The following is a 14,153-nucleotide window of genomic DNA, read 5'->3' as shown; positions in this document are numbered from 1 at the left end:
AAATAATCTATTTTCTCTTAGGAAACCGTCAGCATTACAATTATGCAAAGCAGGTGTGCGGAGGAGAGCGGCTGATGACTCTGCTCTGTTAATTAGTATACAGGTGTAGAAGAATGTCAGCCATCACCCTTGTACTCTCACCGGCTTTCACCTCTAGTCAATCATTGATGTCCCCCCCAAGAACATCAGCCATAAGGAGAGCAGAGAACCCATCTGATCTGAGCGACGGCCAAGAAAGGGAGTGATCGCCTGTGTAACTCGGGTGACGACATGCCCGCTTAGATATCAGACGTCGGCATCTACAACCATCAGATTATAACGTCCCAATTATTTTTATTATGCCATCCATAGAAACATAGAAGATTGTCGGCAGAGGACCACCGGGTCCATCTAATCTGCCCTGTTAGTATTTCCCTAGGATAGATATAGATTTATCCCAGGCAGGTTTATGCTGCGTTTACACGGAGTGATAATTCGCCCAATCCATCGTTTAACGATTTCGAAGCAACAATCTGGATTTTATAACAATCAGCGTTTAGAATGAGAAAAATAGTTAGAAAAATCGTTATTGTGATCGTTTTTAAGATTACTTAAGCCCATCTCACACATAGGTTGAATCTTTGAAAGACTGCTTACACAAAGCGATCTGCGAATTTTTTAGCGAACGACCAATCGAGAACATGTTGAAAGATTAAAATGAACGATTTCACACACGTCGCTTGATCGTTTGCACGGATCGATTATCGCTCAAATTCGAACGATAATTATTCCGTGTAAACCCAGCAATACATTCAGTTATTATAGATTTACATATAGCTCCACACCTGCTGGAAGTTTGTTCCAGGAATCTACTACTCTTTCAGTAAAGTCATATTTTCGGATCTTTCCCCCCCCCCCAGTCCAAAGTTTTCCCAATCCCAAGGTTCCCTACCTCTATTCCATTACACACCAAGCTCTGCTACATCCCAGTACACAGTCTGCACAACTCTACAGGTGACAACTTCCTAAGTTTCCCCCACTAACAGAGATGGCAGCAGCCTCCCCTCCCTGTGGTCAGAGGTCACTGCCAGCCCTGAGGTCACACAGAGATGGCGCCAGGAGCCCGGAACGATTATCACTCAAATGCCATCGTTATCGCGAAACGATTATTGTTCCATGTAAACGCAGCCTTACATTCAGTTACTATAGATTTACATATAGCTCCACACCTGCTGGAAGTTTGTTCCAGGCATCTACTACTCTTTCAGTAAAGTCATATTTCTGATCTTTCCCGCCCCAGTCCAAAGTTTTCCCAATGCAAACGTCATTCGCAGACAGGGGGGAGTGCCTGTACGGATGTAGCAGAGGAATGACTGTCAGATGATGTAGTCGTGCTGAGTTTGTTAGCCGGTACGCCTCACAACGCCCGGAGGTAAATGCTTTACAGAACTTATGTGCTATATAAGGGTAATATAACAAACATACGGAGGAGAAGGCAGATGTGCAGCCCCTTTAAGACAACAATAAACTTCCAAAGCAGGGGTAGGGAACCTTGGCTCTCCAGCAGTTGCAAAACTACAACTCCCAGCATGCCTGGACAGCCGAAGGCTGTCCAGGCATGATGGGAGTTGTAGTTTTGCAACAGCTGGAGAGCCAAGGTTCCCTACCTCTCTTCCATTACACACCAAGCTCTGCTACATCCCAGTACACAGTCTGCACAACTCCACAGGTGACAACTTCCTAAGTTACCCCCACTAACAGAGATGGCAGCAGAGGAGAAGGCTCCATGGTCAGAGGGAGGGGAGGCTGCTGCCATCTCTGTTAGTCGGGGAAACTTAGGGCCCTATTCCACCGGACGATTATCGTTTGCATAATCGTTAACGATCTCAATCGACCGCTATTGCGAAAGACCTGAAAACGTTCACTCATCGCTATTGTGTTCGTCTCTATTGCGAACGGCCGAACGACGTCTTATTCAATGCGAACGATTTGCGAACGAGCAACGATACAAAACAGGTCCAGGTCTTATAAAGCGATCAACGATTTCTCGTTCGGTCGTTAATCGTTAACTGCATTTCAACCGAACAATTATCGTTTAGATTCGAACGATTTAACGATCAGCTGAACGATAATCGTCCGGTGGAATAGGGCCCCTTAGGAAGTTGTCACCTGTAGAGTTGTGCAGACTGTGTACTGGGATGTAGCAGAGCTTGGTGTGTAATGGAAGAGAGGTAGGGAACCTTGGCTCTCCAGCTGGTGCAAAACTACAACTCCCATCATGGGGGTAATGTACTAGTAAAAGGGTAATATAACAAACATACGGAGGAGAAGGCAGATGTGCAGCCCCTTTAAGACAACACTAAACTTCCAAAGCAGGGGTAGGGAACCTTGGCTCTCCAGCTGTTGCAAAACTACAACTCCCAGCATGCCTGGACAGCCTTCGGCTGTCCAGGCATGATGGGAGTTGTAGTTTTGCACCAGCTGGAGAGCCAAGGTTCCCTATCTCTCTTCCATTACACACCAAGCTCTGCTACATCCCAGTACACAGTCTGCACAACTCCACAGGTGACAACTTCCTAAGTTTCCCCCACTAACAGAGATGGCAGCAGAGGAGAAGGCTCCATGGCTCTTCTCCCTGTGGTCAGAGGTCACTGCCAGCCCTGAGGTCACACAGAGATGGCGCCAGGAGCCCGGCACAGACTCTATAGGGAAGGAAGAGGGATCCAGGAAGAGAGAGAGGTCCAGCCGGGATCACAGAGGGAGGAGGAAGAGCTGGCAGTGGGGAGGAGGAGGCGCCCGGCCATGGACGGGAACGCACAGCTACAAGTCCACACTACTACTCACCCGGCACTCGGCTCTGCTACACGGACCCCAGGTGACACACAGCCGCCCCGCTTACACTCTGACCCCCGGAGCACTGCACAGCCTCAGCGCCCAGCACCGGAGAACGGTGACGTCACCGGCCCGCCTCCCTCATGGCCGGCCGGGGGGCGGGGCTGCTGACAGCTGTCGCCTCACCTGCCGGGACCGGACACTCCCCGCCTCACTCACCTCCTGTCCGGGCCCTGTAATATGTATAGAGAATAAATACAACTGCAGCACCCAGACTGGGCGTTATTCAGGGCTCCCTAGTTTCACGACACCCCATTTATTTCTGAAACAAAGAGGAAAAGTGACATATCTGAATGCCCCAGCAAGTATTGGGGTGGGGGTGGGGCTATCTATTCGGCCATCTTGAATGCCGCCATATTGGACATCGGTCTGGTAGCATAGCAACGGAGACCAGAATTGCCTCAGAAATCGATGGCCGCAGTCAGATTTGTCTTCTCTCTCTCTTGTGGTTGGAAAGTTGCTTTAGGTTCAGCTTCAGCTCTGTGTTCAGCACCAAGGACGACACATTGAGCACGTGTAATAGCTGTGCCTCACAGGGCAGGGTTCCCCCATTGTCGCTGGAATTTTCTGGGTTGATAACTTTTTAAGGGTACGTTCACACTTACCTGATCCGCAGCCTTTTTTCTGCTGCGGATCCGCAGCAGATTTCATTTCATTAACTGAACACAGCATCAAATCTGCACCATCAAATCTGCTGCAGATCTGCTGCGGATCCTGTAGGTGTGAACGCACCTCAAAGGGGAACTATCATCAGGTTAAACGAATGATAGCCCACTATAGTGCCGGGGGGGCTGAGGAGGAAGGTATGTGTGTTACCTTCCTCCTCTGCACTGGCCCCGTGCAGTTAGTCGGGGTAAACTCCACTCCGGAGGACCCTTAGGAGTACTGCCGCTTCATCCGGCCTGCTGCTTCTAATGATAATCAATGGAAGAGGTGGTCCAAATGACACAGCAGCGCTCCGGAGCGGAGTTTACCCCGACTAACTGCACGAACACATATACCTTCCTCCTCAGCATCCCCGGGCACTATAGGGGTTCCCCTTTAAAAATTTATCAACACATAAAGTTGCAACAACCATTGGGAAGTTCCCTGTGAGGCACAGCTATTTCCTGTGTTCAATGTGTCGTCCTTGGTGCTGAACACAGAGCTGAAGCTGAACATAAAGCAACTTTCCAACCACAATCGATTTCTGAGACAATTCTAGGACATGACCGCCTTCCCATAGAAAACGTTTGCCTTTGATCCAATATGGCGGCCATGTTACAGACAGATCGTCCCCCTCACCCATTACTTGCTGGGTAGTCACATATGTAATTATCCTCTTTAGTTTCTAAAATAAATGGGGGTCCTGAGACTTCTGGCTCTCACTATACTTCTGCTTCTTGCTGGATCCACGTCTGGCCCTGGCTCAATAACTGCCCTGGTTTTTTATATCAAAAAATACAAAAAACTGCAGTGTATAAATATATGAATGGACAGTACAGAGGTCTTTGTAGTGGTCTTTTTACTCCTAGGTCTGTAACCATGACAAGGAGGCATCCTCTACGTCTAGAGGAAAGAAGATTTCACTATCAGCACAGACCCGGATTCTTTACTGTAAGAGCAGTGAGACTGTGGGACTCTCTGCCACATGGTGTTGTCATGGCTAATTCATTAACATGCAGCAAAATGGGTCACATGACCTGTAGCACATTATTAACTATTCTGTGGGATTCATTTAACATGGAATACCCCTTTAACCTATTTTTTATGTCACTGTTCTTTGCAGATGCGGGGAGTGTGTGTGGCCATCAGCTTCCTCACCTGTCTGCAACCTCAACTTCTCATATAGAAATCGAAACAGTATTTCATGCTTGGTGGACATCAGAGAGGCAGCCTAGGTGGAGGCCACAAGCAAAATTTGACACCAACTTTGAAATTTGCAGGCAGGCAGTGGTCCCGCCCCAGTAACTGATTGGCTGAGCAGGCAATCACTCAGCCAGGGCCGCGCATGTGAATGGCAGCTCCGATACAGAACTGCCAAAGAGAGCCCAATGCAGCATAATGTGGGGATTAAGAGGTCACTCTAAGGGTAGGTTAACACTGAGTTAAACAGGCGGAACTCCGCGGCGCAGTGACGCAGCAGCGGAGGAGCGTGCGCTCTTCCATAGACGAGCCCCCTGCAATATCTTAGTTATTCCCTGTACAGTGGATAGGGAAAACTACCCCAGATATCCCACTATACAGCCTAGTGCCCCTGCTATTGTAGTTAACCCTCTTTGATGCCCCTTGTACCTGATGTGAATCCTTAGTGATGCCCTGTAACCAGAGTTAACCTCCAGGTATGCCCCTGGTAGCTGTAGTTAACCCCTTACTGATGTCCCTGGTAGTCTAGTTAACCCCCAGTGATGCCCCTTGTAGTCTAGTTAACCCCCAGTGATGCCCCTTGTAGTATAGTTAACCCCCAGTGATGCCCCTTGTAGTATAGTTAACCCCCCAGTCATGCCCCTGGTGGCCTAGTTAACCCCCCCAGTCATGGCCCTGGTGGCCTAGTTAACCCCCCCAGTCATGCCCCTGGTGGCCTAGTTAACCCCCCTCCCCAGTCATGCCCCTGGTAGCATAGTTAACTCCAGTGTCTGCTCGAAATAAAAAAAATAAACATCCCACTCACCTTTCCTCAGCTCCCTTGCTGTCCAGGTCCTCTTCTCTCCCCTCTATCCTGTGCCCGTCTTCTTCTGCAGTCGGCACACGATGAAATTACATCATCGGGCACGGCCCGCAGGAGAAGAAAGACGTGCGGCGCTCTAGTGGGGAAGGGGCCGGCACTCACAGCATCCAGAATGCGGTGGATGCCGGCTCCTTCCCCTTCCGAGCGCTGCGCATCACAGGGGAGCTGCGGGCCGCATTGGGAGGTGTCAGGAGCCGGATGCAGCCCACGGGCCAGAGGTTCCCCACCCCTGCTCTAAAATGTCATTTGTGTTGGACAAAATAGCCATTTTGCCATAGAGTGCAGTACAACTCAATGGAAGAATCAGAAAATCTTCTTATAAGTCAAATAGATACGGCAGCGAAGCAGGGTGACGTCATTATTATTGGGGACTTTAACTACCCAAATATAAACTGGGAAGCAGAAACCTGCAGCTCCAGGAAGGGAAGCCGGTTTTTGGAAATAGTAAAAGATAATTACCTTTCCCAACTAGTAGAGGAACCAACAAGAGGAGGGGCCCTTCTGGACCTGATCTTAGCCAATAGGCCAGACAGAATATCAAAAATAGAGGTGGGGGGTCACCTAGGTAATAGTGACCATAACATAGTAAGTTTTCAATTATCCTTCAATAAAATGATTAGTAGAGGGGCTACAAAAACATTAAATTTCAGGAAGGCTAATTTCCAAAAACTAAGAGAGGACCTTGGGAACATAGACTGGGACAATGCCTTCAGAAATAAAAGTACACAAGAGAAATGGGACATATTTAAAGGCATCCTGGGTAAATCGTGTGAACGACACATACCATATGGGAATAAACGTAGTAGAAATAAGAGAAATCCAATGTGGTTAACTTCAGCTGTAAGGGGTGCAATAAATGATAAGAAACAAGCATTCAGACTACTAAAACAAGAAGGTAGTGGGGAAGCATTGAGCAACTATAGACAGAAGAATAGAATGTGTAAAAAAACAAATAAAAGAAGCAAAAATAGCAACAGAAAGAAGGATAGCCACAGAAAGTAAAACGAATCCCAAAATGTTCTTCACCTATATAAATAACAAAAGACTTAAAACCGAAAATGTTGGTCCCCTCAAAAATAATCTGGGTGTAATGGTGGAAGGGGAAGAGGAAAAGGCCAATCTACTAAATACATTCTTCTCTATTGTATTCACAGAGGAGAATCCCATAACAGACGACATGACTAGGGATAATGTAAATCCTCCCATAAATCTCACCTGCCTAACACAACAAGAAGTGGGGAGACGCCTTAAAAACATTAAAAGACATAAGTCACCGGGCCCAGAAGGTATCCATCCTAGAGTTTTGCAAGAATTGAGTACTGTGTTAGACAGACCGTTATTCCTAATATTTATAGATTCTATTACAACAGGGATTGTTCCACAGGACTGGCGCATAGCTAATGTGCTACCGATATTCAAGAAGGGGTCAAAGAGTGATCCTGGAAACTACAGGCCTGTAAGTCTAACATCTATAGTAGGTAAAGTATTTGAGGGGATTGTAAGAGATGCTATACTGGAGTATCTTAATGAAAACAATCTTGTGACGCAGCATCAGCATGGATTTATGAGGGATTGGTCCTGTCAGACTAATCTGATCGGCTTCTATGAAGAGGTAAGTTATAGACTAGACCTGGGGGAGGCTGTGGATGTTGTGTATCTGGACTTTTCAAAGGCATTTGATACTGTGCCGCATGAAAGGTTGGTCTACAAACTGAGGATGCTGGGACTCAGGGAAAACGTATGCAAATGGGTAAGTAACTGGTTGTGTGATAGAAAACAGAGGGTGGTCATTGATGGAACATATTCAGATTGGGTTTTAGTTACTAGTGGGGTACCACAGGGGTCAGTGTTGGGTCCACTTCTTTTTAATATTTTTATTAATGATCTTGTTGAGGGGCTAAAGAGTAGAATCTCCATTTTTGCAGATGATACTAAGCTGGGTAGAGTAATCAGCACAAAGGAGGATAATATCATATTACAGAGGGATTTGGAGAAGCTAGAGGCTTGGGCGGAGAAATGGCAAATGAAGTTTAATGTGGATAAATGTAAGGTTATGCATTTGGGCCATAGAAATAATAAGTACATTTATGTGCTAAATAATAAAACACTGGGTAAAACTACTTCTGAAAAGGACCTGGGGGTATTGGTGGACAGTAAACTCAACTTTAGTGATCAGTGCCAGGCAGCATCTGCCAAGGCTAATAAAATAATGGGATGCATCAAAAGAGGTATAGACGCTAAAGATGAGAACATAGTTTTGCCCCTTTATAAATCACTGGTCAGACCACACATGGAATACTGTGTACAGTTTTGGGCATCAGTATATAAGAAGGACACAGCTGAACTAGAGCGGGTGCCGAGGAGGGCAAAAAAGGTCATTAAGGGAATGGGTGGGTTACAGTACCAGGACAGGTTATCACGCTTGGGGTTATTTACACTAGAAAAAAGACGTCTTAGGGGCGATCTGATCACAATGTACAAATATATAAATGGACGGTACAGAGATCTTTGTAGTGGTCTTTTTACTCCTAGGTCTGTAACCATGACAAGGGGGCATCCTCTACGTCTAGAGGAAAGAAGATTTTATCATCAGCATTGACGCGGGTTCTTTACTGTACGAGCGGTGAGACTGTAGAACTTTCTGCTACATGATGTTGTCACGGCCAATTCATTAAATAAGTTCAAGGGAGGCCTGGATGCTTTTCTTGAGAATTGTAATATTACAAGTTATGGGCATTAGATCTCTGGTGATACGTTGATCCAGGGATTAGTCTGATTGCCATTGGAGTCGGGAAGGAATTTTCTCCCTATGATGGGGCAATTGTTATCTGCCTCATAGGGGTTTTTGCCTTTCCCTGGATTAGCACAGTAGGATTTCCCTTGGTTGAATCTGATGGACTCTTGTCTTCTTTTAACCCTATTTACTATGTTACTATGTAATAGGAAAATGATGGCTACTTTGTGCCTGACCACTTATGTAAACCTGAACAAAGCCTAAACCATCCAGACGTAGTTCTGGCATTAAAGAGGCTACATATGTATCCAATCTAGTCTGCGGTTTATGATCTCAATAGTCCGGGGTCCAAGGTGATACATTTTACCTTAACTGAAACATTGCAAGAAAATGTAAGGCTAAGAGACAGATACTTGTGATGCTGTAATGTTTAACTTACAGAGGTGGGAAAAGAGTGGATACAATTGTAGCTTCAGCTATAAAAGGACTAGAGGCCTGAGGTCATGTAAGATGGAAAACCGTACATTATTCAGTGATTGAGCTCATCATATGTAAGTGTAACGGGACATGAAGGTTGGATATCTCCATAATTCATGTGTCAGATCTCCCATAGAACTAGGCTGCGTATTCTCATATGTTACCTGTAATGATAGAGAATATGTGCCTTTCGGGGGGCACTTACAGTATAGGAGACTAACAACACTGGGACATACAGTATGGCGGCTGACTATCATGTAGAGTGGGGCTACAGTGTAGGGGCATGCTGTATTTCTCTGAAAATAAGACCTACCCCGAAAATACGTACATGCCCTAGTGAGGGGAAGATATATATATATATATATATATATATATATATATATATAACCCTGTTGTTAGGAAGGGGAGGTAGAGATGAGATGAGACAGTGGGCCCTAGGTCTGAACCCACCCAATGTCCCTGCCTACTTGCCTCAAACGGCCCTAGGCGGCCGCGGACAACTACGAAGACATTACCTATACTGAATAATACACTTATTCAGTATAGGGAACGTCTTCGTAGTTGTCCGCGGCCATTAAGTTATGTTTGTTTGTCTGTCTCGTTCTGTGTTACACTCACAGAACGAGACAGACAAACAAACACAATACAGGAGAGTCAACAAGCCAAATTCAGAACCAAACAGGCAATGCAGTACAAAATCAAGGAACAATCGGATAGTCAAAGGTCAGGCGGGAGGTCAGGTATCGAGTTGAGTAAGCAGAGGAATTAGGAACGGGGATTGCAGGAATAGACAAGGGGAGCTGGGATCAGGGTATGAACCTTAATAGCCAGCGATGAGAGACTGGCTGAGCTTTCTTTTATGAGGATCAAGAGCCCAGTCCGGATCTCCATTGGACCAGCGCTCTGATCCTCAAGGTTCCGAACAGGCAGAGGAAAACATCAATCAAAAGCCTTGCTCAGCTGCAGCAATCGAGTCTAGCAGAGCTCAGTGTAACTCGGGCATTGCCGGTAGCTGAGCAGCAAGTGGGTGTGTCAAACAGAAGTAAAAACAGGCCCAGTTCACACCAGGCTGCTGCACATTCCTAACACCTGTGTTATTTATGTAAAAAACATGGTATTAGGTGGCCATCCCCTTTAATGTATCATGTGGCCATCATATTTATAAACATAACTGTAGATTTTAAAACTATTTAGGAGTGTTTTTGTGCTCACTCTGTATATTTCCTAGGCCTCATTCAAACGATCTGTGCCGCTTCCCCTTTCACGATCCGCACTGCAAAAAAAAGGGGGGGATCGCGGTGCGGATCCCGCAATATAAGTGCAGCCCCCGTCGCCCGGCAGCAGAGATGACAGAAGTGACTCGACTACTTCCCCCGTGCTGGCCGGCTTACACATGTTCACTGGAAGTTGCATGGGTTACGCTGGTTCGTGCTGGCTCGGGAGAAGGCGACAATGAGGGACCACGCCACTTCTGGTGAACTACCCGGCCAGCGTGGGGGGAGTAGTCAAGTAGTTGTCAGATCATTAGCTTTTGTCATCTCCGCTGCCAGGCGGCAGGGTGGGGGGGTCTACACTTCTATTGAGTACAAGATCGAGACCTTGGAAACTCCCATAGCACTTTCTGAATAAGAAGCAGCCATATTTATAAGTGGATCAATACACAACTATATAAACTACAAATAACTATGAAATAATACCCCAAGTAATGAGACAATTACCATGGTAATCGTGTTTTCTGCTGTCATTGTAACATGTACAGTTTTTGTAACATGTGGCGTCATATAATTTACAGGGAAATCTCTCCAGAAGACGACATGTCCACTGGGAGCTGCGGTTGCCTGTGGCAGGAAATGAATACCAGAGAAAAGAGTAAAAAGATGTAATAAAGAAAAGCCTAAGTATCTTTTAATTAGTTGCAGTTGTCTGAATGTTGGATTTAGAACATGTACTTGACTTCTGATAAAAAAAAAACTGTTCCAAGGATAGATAGATAGATAGATAGATAGATAGATAGATAGGAGATAGATAGATAGATAGATAGATAGGAGATAGATAGATAGATAGATAGATAGATAGATAGATAGATAGATAGATAGGAGATAGATAGATAGATAGATAGATAGGAGATAGATAGATAGTCCAAAAAAAGGCACTACTAAGCTAATAAAATCACCTACACATGCTTCAGTCGTGGCGCTGCCTTTTAATATTTAGGCCCCGCTACATTCTAAATAAGTAAAAGGATGTTTAAAGGGGTACTCCGGCAAAAAAATATTTTTCTTTCAAATCAACTGGTTTTATAAAGTTATATAGATTTGTAATTTATTTCTGTTAAAAAATCTCTGGTCTTCCAGTACTTATCAGCTGCTGTACATCCTGCAGAAAGTGGTGTATTTTTTCCAGTCTGACACAGTGCTCCCTGCTGCCACCTCTGTCCATGTCAGAAACTGTCCAGAACAGTAGTAAATCCCTATAGAAAACTCCTGCTCTGGACAGTTCCTGACATGGACAGAGGTGGCAGCAGAGAGCACTGTGTCAGACTGAAAAGAAAAGCAAGTTTGCAATTTATGTTTTTTTTTTCCTTCCAGTTACAGTATTATGATAACCACAGCATTTCCTGCATTTAGACACAGTCATGACTCTAAGTTGTGTGTTTCCCAGGTCATCTGGGCTCACAGAGAAGGTAGTCTTGTTTTACAGAACGATATGAAACTCTTACTATTAAATATCAAATTCTTACTATATGGATGGCACAGCAGGGGACATTATTACTAAATGGAGGCACAGCAGGGGACATTATTACTATATGGAGGCACAGCAGGGGACATTATTACTATATGGGGGCACAGCAGAGAGCATTATCACTATATGAGGGCACATCAGGGACATTATTACTATATGGAGGCACAGCAGGGGGCATTATTACTATATGGAGGTCACAGCAGGGACATTATTACTATATGGTGGCACAGCAGGGGGCATTATTACTATATGGGGATAGTAGCGGGCATTATTACTATGTGGAGGGCACAGCAGTGGACATTCTTACTATATGGATGGCACAGCAGGGGGCATGATTACTATATGGAGGCACAGCAGGGGAAATTCTTACTATAAGGATGGCACAGCAGGGGACATGATTAATACATGGGGGCACAGCAGGGGACATTATTACTATATGGGGGCACAGCAGAAGGCATTATTACTATATGGGGGCACAGCAGGGAGCATTATTACTATATGGGGGTACAGCAGGAGACATTATTACTATATGTATGACACAGTAGGAGGCATTATTACTATATGGGGTACAGCAGGAGATATTATTATATAAAGGCACAGCAGCAGCCATTATTACTATATGAAGGGGGACAGCAGGGGGATATTACTATATGGGGGGCATAGCAGGAGGCATTATTACTATATGGAGGTCACAGCAGGGGACATTACTACTTTATGGGGGTACAGCAGGAGACATTATTACTATATGGAGGCAAAGCAGGGGGCATAATTACTATATGGAGGGCACAGCAGGGGGCATTAATACTATATGTGGCACAGAAGGGGACATTATTACTATATGGCGGCACAGCAGGGTGCATTATTACTATATGGGGGCACAGCAGGGTGCATTATTACTATATGGAAGCACAGCAGGGGGCAGTACTACCATACGAAGGGCACAGCAGGGGGCATTATTACTATATGGAGGGCACAGCAGGGGGCTTTATTACTATATGAAGGGCACAGCAGGGTGCATTATTACTATATGGAGGACACATTATTACTATATAAGGGGGGTCATACTATATGGGGGATCCTACATACCTACTCACTGCACATGACACCAAACAGCAGGAATACTACTGTATGGGACCCTATAGATAAAAGAAAAGGAAGGAAGTTGAAGGAAAAGTGTGGCGCCTAAGATGTCTGTCTGGCAGGTTCTGAAGAGATGAATTGTAGCTGGAAGAAATCACCATGGAGGCTTGGGCCAGATGGAGAGGAATCTGATGCCTCCGATCAGAGAAGTTTGTTAGTTTATTAGTTTGTGGTGAATGTGTTAGAAATAAACCACTAAATACTCCACAGGCACCGAGATGTAAGTACAGGTCTAAAAGTCTTATGTGCCTTGAATATAGATGAGCAGGTCTTTTCCGGCAGTTTGCTTTCTGCCACATACTAAAAAGTTTCTGACTTAAGATGAGCTTAAGTGATTTCTCATTTTGTATCATTCTCTTATTTGCTAGTGTAGAGAATACAATAACATTTGGGCTAAATACTGTCACTACTTTGGCACAGTTGAAAAAAAAAAAAATAGAAACTGTCGCCACCTTCCAAGTTCTGTAGCTTTCTTATTATTCTGGTGGCAGAGCTTGGTGTGGGCTCCTCTTTTGCGGTAATAGATATAGTTTTATTGATTCCATTTTTAATTACATGACTTTTTGATCTTTTTTTTTTTTATACTGACATCCAAGCTCCAACAGTGCCGGTGCAGAAGCCTCACATTACCTTATGGGTCAGAATAAGACCTATTAGCGACCACTGTACAAAGGGGTTAATCGACATCATAGTTTTTATACAGAACGGCAGCAGCGACTGTAACTCTGCATGGTGGGTGATCATTTTATTGATAGTAGCAGAAGGTGAGTTGTCGAGATTCTGTTACCTCTTGTGTAACGCAAGATATCCCTTCAGGCAAGAAGAAGCAGGTGTTTTCTTCAATGGAAGAGAAAATGCCTTGCAATATAGCCCGTGATGATGATGATGGGATGCACTTTGTCGTATAAGCCAGCTGGTTGAAGGTTGAACTATAGTAAAGCCCCTCTTTTAAACATTATAGGTACATATGGGTAATGGCACATGTCTCTCTGACCTCCTTTAGCTGCTGGATTAGTCATTGAAGTCAGAAATGTGCCCTTTTCTAAGTTGATGGTAAACTCCCTTAGGTCCTATCCAGGACAGTTTGTTAGTAATTTGGTCAACAGGGCAATTCTTAAAATACCAATAACCAAGCCAAGGTTAGCTTTAGGGAGTTTATTATCATGTAAAAGTACGGCTCCTAGAGGCACAAACCGCTACACCGCACCCCATGAAATTCAATATAACATAAGTGCCCCCTGAAATTCATCATGATATATACTGTTTCCCTTAAATTTGTTACAGTACAGTACTATGAAATCCACTATATTATGCAATATGTACATAATATACAGCGGTACACTTGGATTGAGAGCGTTTTGCAAGAAGAGCTCACATTTTTTCAAAATGGCGACTTGGTTTAAGAGCTCACTGTACTGGGTGGGAGGGGGAGTGGGGGAGGGACATGGTCTGCATAGCGGGGTCTACAGCCTGTACTCTGAC

At 44.9% G+C, this 14,153-nt stretch overlaps 1 protein-coding gene across 5 annotated transcripts in view; it reads right to left on the bottom strand.

The window, feature by feature from the left end:
- MYO6 (myosin VI) overlaps window positions 1-2,973 on the bottom strand; it is a 208,312-nt gene extending 205,339 nt beyond the window's left edge. For all 5 annotated transcript variants that reach the window (XM_069974661.1, XM_069974662.1, XM_069974663.1 and 2 more), the window contains exon 1: window positions 2,824-2,973. The gene's annotated coding sequence lies outside the window, so the exon portion shown is untranslated. The remainder of the gene's footprint in view (window positions 1-2,823) is intronic.
- Window positions 2,974-14,153: the final 11,180 nt, after the last annotated feature.

Source organism: Dendropsophus ebraccatus, chromosome 6, assembly GCF_027789765.1.
Source record: "Dendropsophus ebraccatus isolate aDenEbr1 chromosome 6, aDenEbr1.pat, whole genome shotgun sequence".
NCBI classification, from domain to species: domain Eukaryota; kingdom Metazoa; phylum Chordata; class Amphibia; order Anura; family Hylidae; genus Dendropsophus; species Dendropsophus ebraccatus.
The sequence above is the reverse complement of the archived record's forward strand: the minus strand, read 5'-3'. Positions and strand labels throughout refer to the sequence as shown.